General features: G+C 38.9%; 1 protein-coding gene across 2 annotated transcripts in view; it reads left to right on the forward strand.

Annotated features, from left to right (window-relative positions):
* ARHGAP42 (Rho GTPase activating protein 42) overlaps nt 1–24425 on the forward strand; it is a 314274-nt gene that overhangs the window by 12050 nt on the left and 277799 nt on the right. The window contains exon 1 of one of the 2 annotated variants that reach the window (XM_073020535.1): nt 20159–20177. The exons of the other annotated variant lie outside the window; for it this stretch is intronic. The gene's annotated coding sequence lies outside the window, so the exon portion shown is untranslated. Of the gene's footprint in view, nt 1–20158; nt 20178–24425 lie in introns of those variants that run through there. 2 annotated transcript variants of the gene reach the window in all.

Raw genomic sequence — 24425 nt, forward strand, 5'->3', positions numbered from 1 at the left:
CTGCCTCTGCTGTCACATGTCATTCTCCCTATGTGTCTCTGTTTATTATACAGGCAGATGTCAGAGATATTGCAGGTTTCGTTGCAGATGGCTGCAATAAAGTGAATATCACAATACAGTGAGTTATATACATTTTTTTTGTTTCCCAGTGTATATAAAGCTTATTTTTACACTATACATAGTCTATTATATGTGCAATAGCATTGTGTCTAAAAAATGTGCAAACCTTAATTACAAGATACTTTATAGTTGAAAAATGCTAACAATCATCGAAGCCTTCAGCAAGTCATAATCTTTTTTGTTGGTGAAGGGTCCTTCCTGGATGTTCACAGCTGCTGACTGATCAGGGTGGTGGTTGATGAAGGCTGGAGTTCCTGTAGCAGTTTCTTAAAATAAGACAATAGCGGGGTTTGTCCCATAGATTGACTCTTCCTTGTGCAAAAGATTTCTCTATACCATGAAATGCTGTTTGATAACATTTCACCCAGAGTAGAACTTCTTTCAAAATTGGAATCTATCCTCTCAAACTCTGATGCTGCTTTTTTTTTAAAGTTTATATAATATTCTAAATCCTTTGCTGTCATTTTAACGATGTTCACAGCATCTTCAGCAGCAGTTGATTCCACATGGAGAAACCAATTTCTTTGCTCATCTGTAAGAAGCAACCCTTCATTTGTTCAAGTTTGATCATGAGATTGCAGCAATTCGGTCACATCTTTAGGCTCTACTGCTAATGCCACTTCTCTTGCTATTGCCATTACATCTGCACTTGCTTCCTCCACTGAAGTCTTATACCCCTTCAAGTCATACATAAGCATTAAAATCAACTTTTTCCAGACTTCTATTAATGATATTTTGACCTCCTCTCATGAATTACAAATGTTCTCAATGATATTTAGAATGGTGAATCCTTTCCAGAAGGTTTTCAATGTATTTTGCTGAGATCCATCAGAGGAATTGCTATCTATGGCAGCTATGGCCTTACAAAATGTATCTCTTAAATCATAAGATTAGAAAGTTGAAATTACTTCTTGATCCATGGGTTACAGAATGGATATTGTATTCGTTGGCATGAAAGCAATATTAATCTTTTTGTACATCCCCATCATAGCTCTTGGGTGACCAAGTACATTGTCAGTGAGCAGTAATATTTTAAAATGAACCTTTTTTTTTTTTTTTCCTGAGCAATAGGCCTCTAACCACACAGTGGATTAAAATATTCAGGAAACAGAGGTACTGTCATTCAGGCTTTGTTCCATTTCTAGTGCATGGGAAGAGTGGATTTAGCATGCTTCTTAAGGACTCTAGGATTTTCAGAATGGTAAATGAGCATTGGCTTCAACTCAGTGTCACCAGCTGCTTGGGCACCTGACAGGAGAGTCAGCCTGAAGCTTTGAAGCCAAGTGTTGACTTCTCTTCTGTAGCTAGGAAAGTCCTACAGACGTCTTCTTCCAATAGAACGTGGCTTCATGACCACATTGAAAGTCTCTTGTTTATTGTAGCCACCTTCATCCATGCTCTTAGCTATATCTTCTGGAGAGCTTGCTGCAGCTTCTACATCAGCACTTGCTGTTTCACCTTGCTCATTTATCATATGGGGATGGCTTCTTTTCTTGTACCTCTTGAACCAACCTCTGCTTGCTTCAAACTTTTCTTCTGCAGCTTCCTCACCTCTCTTATAGAAATCATAGTATTGAAGAGAGTTAGGACCTTGGTCTGGATGAGGCTTTAGCTTAATGCAATATTGTGGCTGGTTTGATCTTCTCTACAGATCACTCAGACTTTCTCCATATCAGCAATAAGGCTGTTTTGCTTTCTTATCATTTGTGTGTTCACTGAAGTGTCATCTTTTTTTTTTTTTTTTTTTTTTCCTGTCTCATGGAACTAGGAGAAATGGAGTAGCACTTTTAATTTCCTTTAAGAACTTTTCCTTTGCATTCATAACTTGGCTGACAACAGAGGCCTAGCTTTCAGACTGTCTTGGCTTTTGTTGTGCCTCCCTCATGAAGTTTGATCATTTTATCTTTAAAGTGAGGGATGACTGGGCACGGTGGCTCGCACCTGTAATCCGAGCACTTTGGGAGGCGAAGGTGGGCAGATTGCTTGAGCTTAGGAGATTGAGACCTGCCTGGTCAACATGGCAAGACCCTGTCTCAAAATAATAATAATAATAATAATAATAATATAGTACATAAAAATTAAAAAATAAAAAATAATAAAGTAAGGGACATGCAACTCTTCCTTTCATTTGAATACTTGGAGGCCATTGTAGGGTTATTAGTTGGCCTAATTTTAATATTGTTGTGTCTCAGAGAGTAGGGAGGCACAAAAAGAAAAACAGAGATGGAGGACTGCCTGATTGGTGGAACAGTTAAAACACACACAACATTTATTGACTAGGTTCACTGGCTTATACGGACACTGTTCATGGCATCCCAAAACAGTTACAATGGTAATATCAAAGAGCACTGGTCACAGGTCATCATAAAGATGTAGCAATAATGAAGAAATTGTAATATTGTGAGAATCGCCAAAATGTGATGGAGACAGGAAACGAGCACATGCTTTTGGCAAAGTGGTATCAATAGGCTTGCTTGATGCAGTATTGTAAAAAACCTTCAGTTTGTAAAAAATATCTGCAAAGTGCAATAAAATGAGGTTTGCCTGTATTTTACTTAGTCTTTCAATTTCAATAGAAACATCTAGGTGCCTAGGATATTTTACATTCTGTTTTTTTTTTTTCTTGATGTGGAATTTTGCTCTTGTTGCCTAGGCTGGAGTGCAATGGCACGATCTCGGCTCACTGCAACCTCCACCTCCCGGTTTCAAGCGATTCTCCTGCCTCAGCCTCCCGAGTAGCTGGGATTACAGGCACGCGTCACCACGCATGGCTAATTTTTGTGTTTTTAGTAGAGATGGGGTTTCGCCATGTTGGCCAGACTGGTCTCGAACTCCTGACCTCAGGTGATCTGCCCACCTCGGCCTCCCAAAATGCTGGGATTACAGGCATAAGCCACTGCGCCCAGCCTTGGATATTTGTGTTCTAATTAGCTCTTACCATATTGTGAATGCTCAGTAACTACTGAACATCAACCAGTTTGCATTTTACTAAGGGCATGAGATGGAGGAGGATTTTGAATATCTGTGTAGTAAATGAGCCAGAGAATGGGGACTATGAATATACTGTTTCGTAGTACTTTCAGCAGGTTTTACGTGCAACTGTGCTGGCTTCTCTGTGCTAACTTTTCAGACTAGATAATCTGGGGGAACATCATCAGGAGTTAGAGCTTTGTTCCAGTGTTAGCATTGCCACTAACCAGTATTATGGGTCCAAGCCATTGGCCCCATACTCTATTTTCATCAAAAATGACAATAACATTTACCTTATATTCCTTGTGGGATTTTTGTGTGGGCCAATGGAAAGAATGCATAATAACATAATATGAAGATGTAGCATTTTTTTTTTTTCACTTGCTTTTGGCAGGATCATTGTAACTTGAATTATTTCAGCTTTTTACAAGATTTAACTTTAACAGATTCTTGTCAATGTTATTATCATAGTCCCTAAAAATGAGAAATTATTGAAATGATAATGCTTCTCTTAGATGTTAAAGCATGGCCTTGTCCCACTCAAATTAGATCTGCTTAATAGGAAATGATTATAAGATATGATATCGTTTTGATTTACCTTTTAAAAAATAATTATCTATCTTGATTTGAGAACTAAGAAAGAATTAGGTTGGCATTTAGGGCTTAATGAACAGGCAATATAGGTTTTGAGACAAAGATGTCTGCTGATGCTTTAGTTCTTCTGGCTCAGGTCAGTGGTGTACACAAATTATTTAAAATGATGATCACAATTTGCACTTCTCAGAAGTGAAATCAATAATTGGGCAATTTTACAAAATTAACTGGCCAAACTGCGGATGAGAGAACTCTTTCCCATGTCAGTTTCTGCACTGAAGACAGACAATGGCTTAGAAAAGTGCTTTCCTAGGTGTCTCTTGTGATACACAGATGTTTTGTAAATGTAATTATGCTGAAGGTGAGCTCATCCAGGCAGTTACTGGTGAGAAACAAACATGATGAAATTGATAGGGCATTGCTGGAGGGGCTGAGTGTGTTAATTAGAGACAAAAGGGACATTCAGTTAAGAATTGAAGAGGAAGATTCAGTTGGCTCAGTGAGAACATTGAATTGAGCCTTTTAGCTAGTTGATCCAGGACAGGTGGTGCAGTTAACTTTGTGTCAGAATCACCAGGAGAGGATATGTGGATGGTGCCCTAACAACAAAACAGTATTTAAAAGAACAAAGAAGGAAAGATATTTCTTATTGGATCTGTGAGTTAGAAAGGAGCTCAGGCCTGGGGTTGAGGGAATTAGGGAACAAGGGACAGGAAGTCTTAGCTTTTGGGACAGCTTAGAAAGTGAAGAACAGGCTGGAAAAGGCCAGCCTCGGAGGTTAAAGAAAGAGAATACAGATCCCGAATAATCCTGAACAGGGAAAGTCAGTGCGTGACAGTGATGGTGTCCAGGTTTGTCAAGTTTAAACTCTCTTGGGTGCACAACCTTTTCTTCCCAGGATTGCCTTCATTCCTCATACTGCTCTAATGGAAATTAGAAATTTGGGCCGGGCGCGATGTCTCACGCCTGTAATCCCAGCACTTTGGGAGGCTGAGGCAGGCGGATCACCTGAGGTCAGGAGTTCGAGACCAGCCTCACCAACATGGAGAAACCCTGTCTTTACTAAAAATACAAAATTGGCCGGGCGTGGTGGCACATGCCTATAATCCCAGATACTAGAGAGACTGAGGCAGGAGAATCGCTTGAACCTGGGAGGCGGAAGTTGTGGTGAGCCGAAATCGTGCCATTGCACTCCAGCCTGGGCAACAAGAGTGAAACTCTGTCTTGAAAAAAAAAAAAAGAAATTAGAAATTTGTGAGTATTCATGGCTGGCTGAGTATGATGTTTTGTGATACCCACCGGTAAGAGGGGATGAGAGGATGAAACAAGGGTGCAGAAGCAAGATGTCAATTGAAAGATACTCTCAGATCAGGTATGGTGGCTCATGCCTGTAATCCCAGCACTTTGGGAGGCCAAGGAGGGAGGATCTCTTGAAGCTAGGAGATGGAGACCAGTCTGGGCAAAGCAAGTCCTGTTCTTCCCCCCCACCCACCCACTCCTTGTCTGTACAAAAATAAAAAATTAAGCCAGGTGTGGTGGCATGCACACCAGGTGTGGTGGCAGGAGGCTGAGGCAGGAGGATCGCTTGAACCCAGGAGGTTGAGGTTGGAGTGAGCTATGATCAAGCCACTGCACTGCAGCCTGGGTGAGCCTGGGTGAGCGAAACAACCACCACCACCACAACAACAACAACCACCACACCACCACCACCACCAAAAAAAAAAAAAAAAAAAAAAAAAAAAAAAAGAAGGAAAGAAAAAGAAAGACATTGTCCCCGCTTTAAGTCCTTAGGTTATGGCTTGGATTTGTATCTTTGAGATTGTGCTTTGTACTTCTGTCAGGATATGTATTGACTCAGACTAATCCAAATTTAACCAAATAATCTGAATATGAAACCTGACTAAAAGAAACAGGGGTGGCACTTTAGCTAAGCTTAGTGTTATCACTCACACATGTGCAGTGCTAATAACATTTCATCTTTAATCATTAGAACATTTTAATGTTAAGTAGGATCATGGAAGATTTAGCCTTAACAGTCGTCAGCCTAGAATAGTAGCAAGAGACTGAGCTTTGGAGTCAGAGAAATGATTTTCAATTCTAGGTCTGCTGCTTGTTAGTGGCTTGATTGTGAGCACATCACCTGGCTTCTTTTGTGAGTTTTTTTCTTTGTCCATAATATGAGAGTGATACTTTATCTGCATATTTTTGGGATTCATTGAGATAAGACATGTGAAGTATCTAGTACAATTTATGGTACTTGGTTGTAAATGTTAGTTTTCTCACCTTGTTCATCTGCAGCTAATGTTAAGACTAGATAGAAATTAGACGAGAGTTATAAATAACCACCACCATATTTCATTCAAAAGAGGATGTGAGGTGATTTTTCTGAGCAATATCTTTACCTTACCTGGACACATGTATTATATATTATTATTATTATTTTAATTATTATTATTATTATTTTGAGATGGAGTTTCACTCTGTTGCCCAGGCTGTAGTGCAGTGGCGCGACCTCATCTCACTGCAAACTCCACCTCCCAGGTTCACGCCATTTTCCTACCTCAGCCTCCCAGGTAGCTGGGACTACAGGCACCGCCACCACGCCCGACTAATTTTTTAAATTTTTTTAGTAGAGACGGGGTTTCACCATGTTAGCCAGGATGGTCTCGATCTGACCTCATCATCTGCCTGTCTTGGCCTCCCAAAGTGTTGGGATTACAGGCGTGAGCCACCGTGCCCGACCTATTTAATTATTTTTTATTTTCTTTTTTAGAGTCAGGGTCTCCGTGTGTTGCCCAGGCTGGTCTCAAACACCTGGTCTCAAGTGGTCCTCCCACCTTGGCCTCCCAGAGTGCTGGGATTATAGGCGTCACTGTGCCTGGCATTATGTTTAATGTTGATGTAAGAGCTGTAGACCATGTATCATTGCTTAGTCTCCTGAATGTGCCTTGCGGTGGGAGTGCACCTGTACTGTGGAATAGGTAACTTTTTTTTTTTTTTTTTGAGACGGAGTCTCTCTCTGTCATCAGGTTGGAGTGCAATGTAGCCATCTTGGCTCACTGCAACCTCTGCCTCCCAGGTTCAAGCGATTCTCCTGCCTCAGTCTCCTGAGTAGCTGGGACTACAGGCGCATGCCACCATGCCCAGAGTTAGCTCACTTTTTAAGGACCTTTCCTCATCTGAGATTTTATGATTTTGTATGTAAGATGGTTTTCATTGTATCTTGCCTGCATGATTTGATTACTTCCTTGTTTCTCTCCCTAGAAAGTTAACTGCATAAGAGTAGGCACCAAATCTTTGGGACTCAGAAGATGGACACATGATGTATTTTTAGTAAGTGCTCATTACATGACTGAACTTACAGGAAGTTCTGTCAAACTAGTGTTTGGAGAGGCTGAAGTCTACAGGTGGTCATTAACCACTTCATACTGGAACCACTTCTGAAACTTTGTATGTGAAGACAAATGTCATTGTGACAACTCTGTTAGCATGTTGTGTAGACTCACTAGAATGAGGTTGATTACAGTCGGCTTATTCAGGGAATTGATATTTGTATTAAAGAATTAATTTTCTCTTCAGCAATGATAATTATATATAGTAACTCAGATTCAAGGGATATTGCTAAAATGTACAGGTGATTTATATTTCCTATTTGTAACAAAGCTTTGCATTTTCAAGATGCCATTTCAAAGGGTTGATTTTAATTTTATGGGAATGCCTTCTTTCAAGATGCCATTTATATATTTTTAATAGCTTTCTTAAGATATAATTCACTGCCATAAAATTTACCCTTTTAAGAAGCCACTGGTTTTTAATATATGCAGAGTTGTGCCACCATTACCACTATCTAATCTTAGAATATTTCTGTCACCCCCAAAGAAACTCTATCCCCATTAGCTGTCACTCCTTATCCCCCATCTTCTCTAGCCCCTGGAAACTGTTACCAATATACTTTCTGTTTCTACATAATTGCCTGTTCTGGATTTTTCATGTAAATTGAATCATATAATATGTAGCTTCTTGTGAAGTGCTGTGCTTACTTAGCATATTTCAAGGTTCATCCATATTTAAACGTAGATCAGTACGTCACTCCTTTTCATTGACAAATGTTTTTTGGATATATGAATGCACCAAATTTTGTTATCTATTTGTCAGTTGAACATTTTAGTTGTTTCTTCTAATTCTTTGGCTGTTAAGAATAATGCTGCTGTGAACATTGATGTACCTTTTTTTGTGTGGACATATATTTTCATTCTTTTGGGTATATACCTAGGAGTGCAATCGCTGGGTCATACAGTAACTTTACAACTCATTTTTATAAAGAGAAACTTAAGTTTATCAGCATTTAAATTGCATTCTTTATGATAGAAAGCACTTCGAGAGCCAAGTATATATTTAAATTAATTATTTTCCGTAACAAATTCAGATAGGGCCTTTATATGCTGGTGACAACAGAATGACTTGGAAGGTATTTAAAGAAGTATCATTTCTGCATTCTGTTAATTTTAATTATAGATGGATAACTATTTTAAACTCTCATATCAGTAAAGGCAAGACAAAAGCAATGTTTACATAAGTGTGAAAGGTGATAAGAGGAGTGAGAGGAGAAGACAAGAAGATACAAGAAACAGTGTTGAGCAAGGAGGAAAGAAGTGAAGGAGAAAGAAAACGAGACATTTACTCACATACTCATTCAACAGCTGTATTTAGCACTTGCTATGTGTCAGGTACTGCTCTAGGTCTTGGGAATATAGGCCAGACAGAGGTCCTGCTTTCCTGGGTTTACATGACTGTGGGCCTGCTGCAAATATGGTGTGCATGTTGTTATTGCTTGGTATTGAGACTTAGTAGGTGCCGTGTATAGCCTTTATTTCCTCCAAATAGCTGCCTTCTTTTCTCTGTTCCATAGAGTGATTTGTACATACTTTCTTGATAGTAGGCATACAGAGTAGGAATCTTATATGAGAATATGATATCTGATCTTCATCCAATCAGAGCTATTCAGGAGATACTTATTGACCACCTACTGCACTTCAGGCACTGTTGTAGATATGGAGATTGTGTATGTGTGTATGTACACTGAGTAGCCCTAGTAAGTCACTCTCCTTCTTGAACCCTGCCTTCCTCGTTTTTGCATTGCCGATAATAATAATGGTAATGCCTCCTTTTTAAAATGAAGGTTAAGTCCCTTTTGTGAGATATACCTAGCGTAGCACCTGGTACATAGAAATCAATAATTAGTGTGGGCATGGTGGCTCACACTTGCAACACCAGCACTTTGAGAGGTCTAGGTAGGAGGATTGCTTGAGCCCAAGGGTTGGAGACCAGCCTAGACAACATAGGGAGACCCCCATCTCTACAAAAAATAAAAAAAAATAGTTGTGCATGGTGGCACACGCCTTTAGTCCCAGCTACTTGCCCAGGAGGTCAAGGCTGCAGTGAGCCATGATGAAGCCCTGCACACTCTAGCTTGAGTGACGGAGTGAGACCTGTCTCAAAAACAAAACAAAACAGAAAACAAACAAAATCCCCAAGAAATCAGCAAATAGTAGATATTATACTAACACTAGTTTTTAAATAGAAAAGGTAAAGTAACATCACTATTAAAAATATTCCAGAAGAGAAACGTTTTCTCTGGCTTTCTATGATGATAAACTTCATTATATTTTTAATTTAACCTTCCATGTTCACATGAACACACTTAAAAAATAGAAATACTGTAATTGTATCACAGCAGTCCTTCCTTGTCCACAGAGATAGGTTTGAAGACCCTCAGTCAGAAACTGAGGATAGTAACAAATCCTATGTGTACTGTTTTTCATGTCCATATATTCCTATGATAAAGTTTAATTTATAAATTAGGCATAGTGAGAGATTAACAACAATAATCATAAAATAGAACAGTTATAACAATGTACTGTAATTAAAGTTAGATGAATATGGTTTGTCTGTCTCTCTCAAATACCTTATACTATACTCACCTTTCTTTTTGTGATCTGTCAATCTGATATCTGAGACAGTTTTTTTTTTTTTTCGAGACAGACTCTCACCCTGTCACCCAGGGTGGAGTGCAGTGGCACAATCTTGGCTCACTGCAACCTCTGCCTCCTCGTTTCAAGTGATTATCCTGCTTCAGCCTCCTGAGTAGCTGGGACTACAGGCACGTGTCACTATGACCGGCTAATTTTTTTTATTTTTAGTAGAGATGGGGTTTCACCATGTTGGCCAGGTTGGTCTTGAACTCCTGACCTCAAATATTCTGCCTGCCCCGGCCTCCCAGTGAATGTGGTTTGTCTGTCTCTCTTTCAAATACCTTGTACTATACTCACCTTTCTTCTTGTGATCTGCTAATCTGATATCTGAGACAGCTCTTAAGTGACAGATGGGTAAGTAGGATATACAGCATGGAGAAGCTGGACAGTGGGGTGATTCATGATTCACAACTGCATGAGACAGTCAGTATTTCATCACGATACTCAGAATGGCATGTAATTTACAACTGGTTGTTTATTTCTGGAATTTTGTATTCAATACTTCAGACCTCAGTTGACTGAGTAACTGAAATGGTAGAAAGCAAAACTGGATGAGGCAGGCCTACTGTATATACCATTTATACCATTATATGAAATATTTTTGTAGCTTCTGCATATTTTTTATTACTAGCATATTTATGGCTGAAAGTCCTCAGATTGAAGGTGATACTTATGTGTAAGTAATTTAAAGCAGTTGACATACAAAATGTAAGTGAAACCAGAATAGGTTACATTTTGAGTAAAGAAACATCTGCAGTTTGCTGCAGTCCACCAGAAGGAAATTGGATCATGTATCAGCTATGCGATTGAATAAGACTTTCATCTTTTAAAGAATTTTTCCTGCCTAAAATCTGCATCCATCTGTTATCCTGAAATGAAGCTTGTGATATACACACTGTGACATGGAGTTTGGGAAGCCCCAGAATATTCTTCTGTTGCACTTGGGAATGCAATGGAGTCGCAGGGGCATCTGCTGAACTTAACTGGAAATCAGGAACAACTATTTTCAAAGCACATTCAGTCTCACACTTTGAAATTGCTTCCTTTTCTTAATGTGGACAGCTTAAGTCAGCTCTTGCATATTTCTTTTGGGGTTCTAAACTATTCGTTTACTTCTGAGTTACAAATCATATTATCTTTTGTATATTATAACATTGTATTTTTTCAAGGAATTTCTTTTTTATTTTTTTTAGATGGAGTCTCACTCCGTCTCCCAGACTGGAATGCAGTGGTATGATCTTGGCTCACTGTAACCTCCGCCTCTGAGGTTCAAACGATTCTCCTGCCTCAGCCTCCTGAGTAGCTGGGATTAGAGGTGCGTGCCACCACACCTGGCTAATTTTTTTTTTTTTTTTTCCTGTATTTCTAGTAGAGACGGGGTTTTACCATGTTGGTCAGGCTAGTCTCGAACTCCTGACCTCGTGATCTGCCCACCTTGGCCTCCCAAAGTGCTGGGATTACAGGCGTGAGCCACTGTGCCTGGCCAGGAGTTTCTTTTTTTCTTTTCTTTTTTTTTTTGAGATGGAGTCTCGCTCTGTCCCCAGGCTGGAGTGCAGTGGCACGATCTCAGCTCACTGCAACATCTGCCTCCCGCGTTCAAGCGATTCTCCTGCCTCAGCCTCCCGAAGTAGCTGGGACTACAGGCGCCCGCCACCACGCCCAGCTAATTTTTGTATTTTCAGTAGAGACAGGGTTTCACTATGTTGGCCAGGATGGTCTTGATCTCCTGATCTTGGGATCTGCCTGTCTTGGCCTCCCAAAATTCTGGGATTACAGGTGTGAGCCACCGTGTGCGACCAGGAGTTTCTTATTAGAAGAAAATAATCTCTTCGGGTGCCTTTTGGCTTCAGGCTCTTTATGGCCACTTGTTCTGTTCAACCCTGTGGTGTCACACCACCTCAGATCATACCTGTGTGCACACGCATGTGTGCATTAACATCCTAGAGTTTTCAAAACTATAGTCTCTGTCCCTTTATATTTAGTAATTTTCCATGTACACATTTGTTTCAGGTAACTATTGAATAAATGGTTATGTTGAGTTTGTAAAGATTTAACACTGAGATATTGCAGAGCTTAGGACTGGTGATCAGTTGCCAAATTGAAACAACACTCTGGTCATTATTTTATGGGACTGTTGTGTATTTGACTCTGTTGGCTACTCCTTGTTAACTGAAGCTTCTTTTCCCTTGGCTTCTTGGGAGCCATATTCTCTTACCAATCTTTTCATCAGCATTTCCAACTTCTTCTTCTTAGTCTCTTATAGGTCCTTTACCTCTTACTTCTACTTGAATTTGTTTATATTGTCCAGTGAGAATCTTCTCTGTTTGTTTGTGTTTTGAGACAAGGTCTCTGTCACCCATGCTGGAGTGCAGTGAGAAGATCTTGGCTCACTGCAGCCTTGCCCTCCCAGGCTGAAGTCGTCCTCTTGCCTCACCCTCCCAAGTAGCTGGGACTACAAGTGCACACTACCATGCCCAGATAATTTTTTGTCTACTTTCTATAGACATGATGTCTCACTATGTTGCCCAGGCAGGTCTTGAACTCCTGAGGTCAAGCGATCCTCCTGCTTCAGCCTCCCAAATTGCTGGGATTATAGGCGTGAGCCACTGTGTCCAGCCCCTTTTCTCAGTAAACTTAAATTGGTGATGAATATTTATCCACAACAAAATGGTTATTATCTATAAAATAAACAGGGGGAAAGAAAGGTCAGGAAGCCAATAGGTAACTGGGCACTACACACAGGACAGTTGATTAGCTTAAGGATGAAAACAGCTGTTAACCTGTGAGAAGATAAACACCTTTACCAGGAGTCAAAGAAATGCAAATAAATATGAGAGTAAAGTATCTATTTTTTATCAAATTAATTAGCTAAAAGATGTTAAAATAATATCTTTGGCTAATTAAAGGTGTACTGAGACTCTAACTTTCATCAGCCTCCCCCTATGGCATTGTAAATTAGTAATATGTTTCAAGAACATTAAAGGGTTTGTACCCACTGGTTTAGTGATCTCAATTATGATACTCTTTCTACAGCAGGTAATATTGATTGCCTACCCAGCTCCCTTGCCCTTTCATCCTTTCTCAAGAAACCCTGGCAAGTGTTGGGAGGGAGACCTCCTGGTTGTCCTTCTCTCTGAGTTTTGCAGGTGTAATTCTCTAGAGTGCACATGGCCTTTCAGTGTGCATGTGTGTGTGTTTGTGTGAGGATGAGGGAAGGAGGAGTTCATGAGTTCTGAAGCTCAGGCCAGTTACTGAGAGTTGATCAGGTAGAAGCTGGAATAGATACAATCTTTTTTAAGTCTTTACTCTTTAACTATATATTTTTTCAATCCATGAACAATTCTCTGTAAATAATTTGCTAGCAACTTTCTTAGTTTTTAGTGTTCACGACCTTTCCCTACCTGCCTTCCTACCTCCAATTTCTGGCTATTTAATTTGCTTTCTCTCCTTTTATCCAATTATCTTTGAGCAGCGCCTCTTTTAATTCTTTTAGAAATGACGTATCGAAACTATCATAAAATATACATATCCAAGGCTGGGTTGTCTTACCTGGTTGTGGTAGGCACACAGTTTTTGTGGACAAATTAATTATACCAGGTGTTCCCATGAAAACATAACTAGTATTAATAACCATAAGGGTTCTCCTGGAAAACAGATTTAGGTTTTAAGATTATTGAGAAGACATTTCTGGCACAGGTTTAAGTAGAGAACCTATAGTGAGTTTAATATCTTTTGTAATATTTTATTTACTGTTAGAAACAAATCTCATTCCTGTGACAGTCCCTCATAGGAAAATATGTCCTTATTGTCTTTGAAGTCACAGATATTGAGGCAGATGAGTCAAAGTTGAAAGGAGAAAATTTGAGACCTGGAAATCATGAAGCAAACTGCTACAGTCTTGTAAGATCTGCCACTGATTAGACCAGCCCGGGAATGGATCCTCTGCTCCTCTATACAACCTTGGGCAAGTTCTTAGCTCTCTCTGAGGCGGTTTCCTCTATTTTAAATATGGAATAACTATCTTTGCCACACAGGTTTATTGTGATAATTAAATTAATTCATTTTTCAGCTAATTATTAGTCACCTAATGTGGATTAAGCATTATGCTAGGGAGGGACATATTTAATCTAAAATAAATGACCCAGTAAAAAAAATTTGGTTTCTCTTTAATTTCTGCTAAAAAATACATGGAAATTTTAAGGTATTTAGTCAAAAGGAATTTGGTGTAATAAAACATTATTATTGGCTATCCTTTAGGGATTTCTTTAGGGGATCTGCAGAAATCTGTTTTTTGGAAGTATTAATCTTATGTGGCCTGCTGTATTCATATGCCTTCCTGGATCCAGTTTATATTTGAGCAGATTTGTTGCATTTTGTTTACTTTGGTGATCCATGTTTGTATTTCTAATGTGGATTGAATTTTACTGTATCTATCAGTCACCTTTTCCTACAAAATTGTTATGCCACAATCATCTCTTCTGTTCTTTTGCTGAAGAAAAAAGAAAAAAAATAATTTAAGGCAAGAATTTTGGCCACTGGGCCCTGGCCACTCTGAACAGGTTTGGTTTTGTAATACGGTATCAGTATCCTACAGTTTCTGTTATTTAAATCATGAGTAACCGTAATGGGCAGAATGATGCAAAAATTTCTGAAATCCTGTTTTTGGGAAAATCTTTTTAGCAGAGCTTTTATATGATCTAGAGACTATGAAATGACTTGTTTAAAGAGGACTAAAATGTATTTACCTGTAAAGTCAATTCTTAAATATTGCAATGTGAAAAGGTTATTGTTAATGACGTTTCATATTCCTAATTCTACTAAACTTTATAAAAACATTTCAAAGGGCTAAAAGGGAATTGAATTTTTAGGTTCACTTACATGTAAAACATAAAAATTTGTGTGCGTGTGTGCGTGTGTATGTGTGTGTATTTGAGATACTTCAGTGTTGTTGGAAGCAGCCATTCCCGCTAACCCAACTTGCGGAGTTGATAGGATGCCTCATCTTTCTTCTACAACCAATGGGAAAGGGCTTATGAAATTCCAGTGTGAAAGAAATTTTGTTGAGCACATGTGACAGCCAGCCCTCTAACATCTGGGGATAGTTTTTAGTTCTTGGACCTGATGAAGAGGTAGTAGACATCACTTATCGAAGAGATATCTGGCTAGGCTTTTCAGATTCTTTTTGGTCAGACTTTTCAGATCCTCTTTCATCAGGTTAAAATACAACAGATAGACCTAAAGAATTCTTATGTAGCCAGGCACAGTGGTAACACCTATAATCTCAGCACTTTTGGAGGCTGAAATGAGTGGATCATTTGAGCTCAGGAGTTCGAGAGCCCAGGTGTTCGAGACCAGGCTGGGCAACATGGTGAAACCCTGTCTCTACAAAAACAACACAAAAATTAGCTGGGCATAGTGGTGCACACCTGTAGACACAGCTACTCAGGAGGCTGAGGTGGGAGGATCACCTGAGCCTGGGAAATTCAAGGCTGCAGTGGGTTGTGATTGCACCATTTCACTGCGGTCTGGGTGATGAAGTGAAACCTTATCTCAAAAACAAAAAAACAAAAAAACAAAACAAAACAAAACAAAACGGAATTCTTATTTAAACCAGGTTGACTTTGGATCTCAAATTAATTATACCCTTGTGTAGTTTTTTAGCTTTTGTCTGCAGTTGGGGAATAAGGGTAACTTTCCTCTTTCTGTCCTTAAATAAGTAAGGCTGGGAGAAAACTTAAAACTTGGTGGAAGAAGTATTCTACCTTTGAGGGAGATCTCCCTCCGCATTCATTTCCTGTTCTAGTTAACTTGTTAAGAACTATCCAGAACAGCCCAGACTTTGTCCTTGTCCTTTGTAGAACAGGATGTCCTGCAATGGTTTAACCCAGTGAACCTAGTATCCCCTGGGGTGTAAAACCTAGACTGGAGTGCTTTCAGCTGCAGTTTGATGTGGGGCATGCACAAAAAAGACTTCATTTCTCCCAGGCAACTCTCCTGATACTTGGGGACTGGCTTGCCATGGATCCTAGGCTTCTTTTGCTTCTTGTTGCCTATCTGTGAGTAATAAAGTTGCTTTGCTTAACTTGATGTGAGAGTGTTCTGTCTCACAAGACTCATCCTCGGCCTATGTGCAAAAGCGAGTTTGTGTAAAAACCTCCTGTCAGTGATAGACTCTAGTAGAAATTCATGAGGGCTTTAGGGTCCTCCTCTGAGAGTGATACTGGTGCATAGTATTGGCGAGGTATTTAGAATCCTCCTGTGAGATTGATATTGGTGTGTGGTAATCCCCTCTTAGGGATTGATACTGGTGCACTGTATTCCACTTCACATTAGGGACCTTATAAAAGAGTGAGGAAGCAATGATTTATATTCGTAGGAAGCTTACACACTAAACATAATACAGATATGTAAAAGAACTAACGTGGATAGTTTCAGGTGGTTGAGAAGTCACTGGAGGAACTGCAGTCAGCATATTTTCCAGGGAGATATCTACTGATGCGATTGGTGTGGGAAGATAGTCTGGCAGTACGGGGCGGCAGCGACAGAGCACTGAAGCAGAAATGAATAATCTTCCTAATCGGGCCGACAAATTGGCATATTTTAAAACGAAAGCAGTTAACAAATGAGAAATGAGGGGAGACCTGGGAAACACATACTGTTAGTTTTGAAAGTTAGCCTAAACTGTCCCGTAAGCTTCGTCGGGACTTTTGCCTGTCCTATATTTGATTCACTGTGGTTTCTGCCCATTGAGTTGTGCTGGGTCCTTGGGGGTGCAGAATCATCATGTGTTGAGTACAGGCCATGATAGCAATGCAGCACATACCACTGCACATTTTAAGACCTGCTTGTGGTTCATTGTGAAGGACGTTTTTAAGCTTAGATAATTGAAACACCAGAATTTAATTATAAGTAAAAAAAACCCCAAAAAACCAACAAAACTAAACAAAACAACCAGTGGATTTCATGTCAAACAAATGCTGTTGGCAGTTAATGAAGATAATGAAATTGAGTACTTCAGAAAACGAACAGATAGTTTTCTAGTTAGTAAATTTACTGATTGTCAATTTCTGAAGCATCAGTTCTTTCTCTGGACTCACTTATATGTTTATTATGTGAAACAGAATTGTATTTTCGTGGTTTTATATCCCACGGGGTAAAAGTATGTTTCTTAGGAGGAGGACAGTATTATTAGAAAGTGACTTGAATTTCACCATAAAAATGTACTAAAGATATAAATTTCAGTAGTTTTATTTTGTTGGTAGTCAAGTCTGCAAAAAATAAAGGAATTAATTAAAATGTTTTTTTCTGGTAGGATAAGTCTTATGAGATATTTTAGGAAAGATAGGAACCCCTGACCCCCTTAAAAATATATATATCTTTAGTAGAGACGGGGTTTCACCTTGTTAGCCAGGATGGTCTCGATCTCCTGACTTTGTGATCCGCCCGCCTTGGCTTCCCAAAGTGCTGGGATTACAGGCGTGAGCCACCGCTGTGGTCCCAGCTACTCGGGAGGCTGAGGCCGGAGAATGGCGTGGGCCCGGGAGGCGGAGCTTGCAGTGAGCCGAGATCGCGCCACTGCACTCCAGCCTGGGCGACAGAGCAAGACTCCGTCTCAAAAAAAAAAAAAAACCAAAAAAAAAAAAACTATCTTTAGGTTATTTGGCGAATGAATGCATTGGGTGGAGCAAAAATAAATAATAAATAAGCAAAGACCTTGGGTATCAATTCAGAGCCCCTTGACTGAAGGAGGGCCAGAAAGGAAAATTCCAGGATGAGCTCTTGCGATCCTTAAAGCTACAGAATTAAGTATTCATAGGGGATTTCAACAGCTTAGACATCTGTTGAATAACACATATCACTAAACATTTATCATCTGAGGATGGCTCTGGGTTATGTAGAGGATAAATTCAAAAAAGGAAACCACGGAGAAGCAGTCTTGGTTTTATTTCATGCAAGTAGGGAAGGAGCGATAATTCAAACTTGATGTGGATTTAGTGTTTACTCTGCATGAACTGGCCTGAGCATTCTGTGCTGGCACTCAAGTTCTGTCACATAGGATATTATTCAAATGTTCCAATGGTTTTCTAACTGTGGTTTGTGACCATAGAGGGTTGGTGAAATCAATGTAGTAAGTTGAACTAGTATTAGAAAAAAAACTGAGTAAAAAAGACACCATATATAATTCCAGCACTTTGGGAGGCTGAGGTGGGCAGATCACTAGAGGTCAGGAGTTCGAGACCAGCCTGGCCAACATGGTGAAACCCTGTCTTGACTGAAAATACAAAAATTAGCAGGACGTGGCGGCGCACACCTGTAATCCCAGCTACTTGGGAAACTGAGGCCGAGAGAATTGCTTGAACTCAGGAGGCGGAGGTTGCAGTGAACTGAGATCATGCCATTACCTCCAGCCTGGGCAACAGAGTAAGAATCCGCCTTGAAAAAAAAGACACCGTAGTGTATTCAGTTTATTAAAGGCAAATGTTGTTTAATGAAACTTGTTTTTGTTTTATAAGTACACATGAGGATACAATATCAGATTTTAAAATGTAGTTATTACTGTGAGTCATGGTCAAAATAAAAAAAAAATTGAGGTACACCATCTTAGAGCTTAGATGTGTGTCTCTAGCATGTATATAGTGAAGCCTGATTCACTTTTTATTGCAAAGGTATGTGGGACAGATCACTTGGAGAAGAGAGATGGTTTGGAGGTCACGGTGTTCGTGGCATGAGACACATTTTATAGGTCTTGTGAGGCCCTTCAAGGTAGAACTTGGCCAGCCCCACTGTGACTAGCTCCTGAAGGTGGTCATAGCCACTGGATCTAGCATCTGATACTAAGGTCAAGAAAGAGAATTTATTTAGTTCATGAAAGCAGATATTTTCTGTGCAAATGCATGCCTTTGACATAAACCATATCTTTTTATTTTGTTCTATTAAGAATATTTCAGACTTTTGGAGGAGTATAGCTTGGTTGTTAGAAAAAAGGAAGATTTACTCAGATTAGCAAGTTTGAAACAGCAAAATGCCAGCCTGCAAAGTTTGAAGATAAATAAATTGGACAAGGACTCAGACACACCAGGAATAGAAAAATTAAGGTTACATATAGGTAGGGAAATGGATTTCAAATGCTAAAATAAAAATGTATTTCTAAACAAGAATTTAATTAAACTGGAATCATCTACCATGTGGTGCATAGTAATTTTTTACTAATTCTCACATAGTAAATTCTCACTTAGGATAATTTCTCACATAGTAATTTCCCACTTCATGTATATTAAATGCACAGATTACTAAAAAAGTGAATCCTATATTGAGTAAATTATCATGTAAATTAGTTTCTTGTTTATGTAATGGTTCAGTACTTTATTTAACGTGACTTATTTAAATTTGTATTACATTTGATAGATTTGATATTATTTAAAGCTTTAAAGTATTCTCTAATGAATGGTGTTTGTGATGGAGAAAGGAAGAGAAGGTTGTGATTTATGTACCTCGTGATTTATGTACCTTATTGAATACAATTCCATAATAGATTGGAATTCCTTAATAGATTGGAAGAACCAATCATCCTTCAAAGAAAATAGATTCCTGGGAAAACATTGGAAAGAACATTGGACTAATTGAAAAACTTAGAATAAGAGCATTTAGTGCTAGATAAATTTAAAAATGTCAGCCGGGCGCGGTGGCTCAGGCCTGTAATCCCAGCACTTTGGGAGACCGAGACGGGTGGATCACGAGGTCAGGAGATCGAGACCATCCAGGCCAACATGGTGAAACCCCGTCTCTACTAAAAATACAAAAAAAATTAGCCGGGCGTAGTGGCTGGTGCCTGTAGTTCCATCTACTCGGGAGGCTGAGACAGGAGAATGGCGTGAACCCAGGAGGCGGAGCTTGCAGTGAGCTGAGATGGCTTGCCACTGAACTCCAGCCTGGGTGACTGAGCGAGACTCTGTCTCAAAAAAACAAACAAAAAAAAACAACAAAAAAAAACAGAAAGTCAGGCACAGCTAAACGAATTCAGATTTCTTGCTTCCTACTTCTTCATTCACCACTGGATACTGTCTTTTTCTTTTTGCTGAAATACTGGCCAGTCGAATATTAGGAGAAAACAATTGAATATTAATTGATAATTTTCAAGTTAGGTGAGGATTTTACAGCAGATTAAGGCTGTGACAGGAGGATGTATCTACTCTGAGCTCCGTTGGAAGTTTTGACCATGATAATTATGTAACACCAGTCTCCATGGCAGCAAGGAGAAAAGCTCTAGGCAAACAAACAGATGGATTCAGAGGACCTTAAGAGATCAAGTCCAGTAGGAGCCAGCAGCTGGCCTTCTGTGGGCTGCTTATTAGCATTTTCCTTAGCTTGTTGTCTGCCTGCACTCAGCAGCAAGCTGGAGGTCAGATATATGACACAAACGCATTTGCATCCAGGTTCTGGTATCTACTCACTTACTCACAGGTGACCTCACCCGTATCTCTGCCTCTCTCTTCTTTCCTTTTTTTCTTTTATTGTGTATGTGTGTGTTGTGTGTGTAGATTCAAAATGACAGGTGGTAAAATGAGCAGCAAAAGGATACTCTTGGCTATTCCAGCTCTTCCTGTCTTTCAGATATTGCACATCCTGAGCCTGTTGTTTTACATGGAAGAAAAATGAAGCTACTTCGCACTTTCATAGAGAAGGTGCTTGAAAAGAGAAAAGAAGAAGCAGAGAGTGCTTAGCAGCAAGGCTATTTATTACTTCTGTATCCCAGGCAGTTTTCCAGGCTGTAGTTTCACCCCCAACCTTGCCTCCCCTGCTGGATGTGGCTGGTGCCAAATTCCTGCCATTGACTGAGTCATCATGTCCCAGTTGGTCTGGCACTGTAGTCAACCTTTGTAGCCTTTACCATTGTTGCTTTGGAGCTAGATCACTAGGTTAGATTATAGGCTAGATAATTAGGTTTTCCTAAATAGAGAATCTGCTGGTGCTGAGAATTTGCCCCAGAAGGCACACCGTGGTGGTTATTCACGTAGATGGTCTTGTGTATGTGAGATGGGAAAACGAGTAAGTCATTCCTTAACTCAATTCAGCAGCCTTTTACTGATTGCCCAGAAACTGGATGATCTGGCAGAATTAAATGGATTATTTTGTTTAAAACCTAAAGCAAAAAGTTTAAGGTGGGCCTCAAGGGATTCCATATGTAAATTGTTCCTAGGAATGATTGTTGATAATGTTGGAAAAAAATGGGAAAAGAATTCATACAAATGACTATCCTGATGGTGAGAATATAATTATTTCTGTCCTCTTTTCCAAGCTTTCTCTAATGTTTCAGTACTGTTTATACAATAATAATATTTAATAATAACAACTGGTTTTGTTCTCATGGGGAAAAAAGGCCCAAGATAAAAATTCCAGTCATATTAAAGTGAAAATATGGCTAGATTCAGTGTCTTTAAGAGTATTTTGAAAAGAAAAATACCACAACAAAAAAACCCCAAGAACTTAAAATGATGATATTTAATGTTAATTGTATTTGACTATATTGGTTGAGATAACCTTTTTGTTTTGAGAGTCTAATATTGACATGTAATGTTCATTGAACACATATTGCTTTTAAAAGTTTAAGATATACATATATACGTGGTCCTTATTAGGCTTCTATTTTCTTAAAAAATTTTACTATTTTTACTATAAACATTTTCAAACGTACTCAAAAATGAATATTAAAAAGAACTACCATATGCTTCTCTTTCAGGTTTTAAAAAAGAATAATATGGTGAACTTCCATATACTTATTTAGGTTCTATAGTTATACAGAATTTTTTAAAGTTTTTTTTTTTTTTTTAACTGAGCAAATAATAAAGAGTTACAGTATTACCTACCTCTTTCCTGCCCCCATACACATATGAAGTCAAGTTTCCCATATTAACATCTCGCATTAGCGTGGTATATTTGTTAAAATAAATGAACCAATATTGAGACTTTATTCTTAACTAAAGTCAAGAGATTACGTTGAGGTTCATTCACTCTGTGTTGTACAGTTGGATGGGTTTTAGCAAACGCACAATGTCATGTGTCTACCTTTGCAGTACCATGTAGAATAGTTTTATAACCCTTCAATCCTCTTGTTCTTCACCTAACAACTCTCCCACACTTTTCTCACCTAACCCAGGGCAACCACTGATATTTTGTTTTGTTTTAAACTGCTTCTGTAGTTCTGTGTTTCCCAGTCATACAGTTGGAATCATGCAATATATGGCCCTTTCAGACTGGCTTCTTTCACTTAGCAGTATACATTTAAGATTCTTCTATCTTAAATGCATATTCCATGACTTGATAGCTTATTCTTTTTTTTTTTTTTTTTTTTTTTTTTTTGAGACAGAGTCTTGTTCTATCACCCAGGCTGGAGTTCAGTGGCCTGACCTTGGCTTACTGCAACCTCTGCCTCCCGGGTTCAAGCAATTCTTCTGCCTCAGCCTCTGGAGTAGCTGGGATTACAGGCACCTGCCACCATGCCCAGCTAATTTTTTGTATTTTTAGTAGAGACAAGGTTTTGCCATGTTGGTCAGGCTGGTCTCAAGCTCCTGACCTCAGGATCTGCCAGCATTGGCCTTCCAAAGTGCTGAGATTACAGGCATGAGCCACCATGCCTGGCCAACTTATTCCTTTCTATTACTGAATGATATGATGTTATGTGGATGTACACCAGTTTGCTTATCCATTCACTTACTGGAGGTCATTTTAGTTGCTTCCAAGCTTTGGCAGTATTGAATAAAGCTGTTATAAAAATTTGCGAGCAGATTTAGTTTGGACATAACGTTTTCAACTCATTTTGGTTAGTACCGAGGACTATGGTTGCTGGATCATATTGTAAGAGTATGTTTAGCTTTGCAAGAAACTGCCAAACTTCTTCAAAGTGGCTGTACCGTTTTGCATTCCCATAAGCAATGAGTGAGAGCTCCTGTTGCTGTATATCCTTGACGGCATATGGTGCGGTCAGTGTTTTGGATTTTAGTGCTTCTAATAGGTAAGTAGTAGTATTTCATAGTTGTTTTATTTGCACCTTCCTAATGACATAAAACATTGAGCATCTTTTCATATGCTCTTTTGCCATCTGTATATATTCTTTGATGAGTTATCTGTTCAGATCTTTTGACTTTTTAATATCTGGGTTGTTGTTTTTCTTATTCTTGAATATTCTTGAATATATCCTTTGTATATTTTAGATATAAGTCCTTCATCAGGTACGTGTTTTGCAAAGTTTAAAAAAAAATTCATTACTTCTTTTTTTTTGAGACAGTCTCGCTCTGTCACCCAGTCTGGAGTGCAGTGGCATAATTGGCTCACTACAACCTCCACCTCCCAGTTCAAGTGATTCTCCTGCCTCAGCCTCCTGAGTAGCTGGGATTACAGGCATGCACCACCATGCCTGGCTAATTTTGTATTTTTAATAGAGATGGGTTTCACCATGTTGGCCAGGCTGGTCTCGAACTCCTGAACTCAGGTGATCCACCCCCCCCCCCGGCCTCCTAAAATGCTGGGATTACAGGCGCGAGTCACTGTGCAAATTTTATTGTGTATATTTGATGTTTACATCATATGTTTTGCAAAGATTTACTTCCAGTGTAGAGCTTTTTATTCTCCCAACAGTTTCTTTCACAGAACAGGCATTTTCAATGTTAATGAAGTCCAACTTACCAGTTTTTATCTTTGGATCAAACTTTTGATGTTACGTCTAACTTTGGGTTTGCCAAACAGAGTTTTCTAGATTTTATCATAATACTAAGTTATCTTCTAGTAGTATTATGGTTTTGTGCTTACATTTAGATCTATGATCCATTTCAAGTACATTTTTGGGAAGGGTATGAAGTCTATATCTAGATTTATTATTTTGCTTGTGGATGTCCTGTTGTTCCAGCATCATTTGTTTAAAAGACTGTCTTTGCATTATTATATTTCATTTGCTCCTTTGTCAAAGATCAGTTATGGGTCTATTTCTGAGCTATTTTATTCTGTTGGTCTATTTTTCTATTCTTTCACCAATACCAAACAATCTTGATTACTTTAGATTTATGGTGAGTCTTGAAGTCAGGTAATGCCAGTCCTCTGACTTTATTCTTCTTCTTCAATATTGTTGCTTACTCTGAGTCCTTTGCCTTTCAGTAGACTCTAGAATCAGCTTTGTTGATACTTATAAAATTGCTTGCTGGGATTTTGATTGGGATTGCATTCAATCTGTAGATCAAGTTGGGAAGAACTGACATCTTGACAACTTTAAGTCTTCGTGTCTAGAAACATAGAATATCTCTCCATTTATTTAAATCTTTAAAAATGTTCTTTCATGAGAGGTTTGTAGTTTTCCTCATATAGATCTTGGATATATTTTGTTAGATTTAAACCTAAGTATTTTTTTTGGTGAAATGTAAATGATGTTGAGTTTTAAATTTCAAATTCCACCTTTTCATTTCCGATATAGGAAAGACACTGACTTTTATATATTAACCTTGTATCCTGAAACCTTGCTATTCGTTCCAGGAATATTTTTGTTGATTCTTTAGGATCTTCCATATGGACAGACTTGTCATCTGTAAACAAAAACAGTTCTTTTTCTTTCTTCACAATTTGTATTTCTTTATATCCTTTTCTTGTTTATATTAGCTAGGATTTGAATGGGGAGAGGGATATCCTGTCTTGTTCCCAATCTTACGGAGAAAGCATCTAGTTTCT

This window comes from Chlorocebus sabaeus, chromosome 1 (genome assembly GCF_047675955.1).
Source record: "Chlorocebus sabaeus isolate Y175 chromosome 1, mChlSab1.0.hap1, whole genome shotgun sequence".
Classification (NCBI taxonomy): Eukaryota; Metazoa; Chordata; class Mammalia; order Primates; family Cercopithecidae; genus Chlorocebus; species Chlorocebus sabaeus.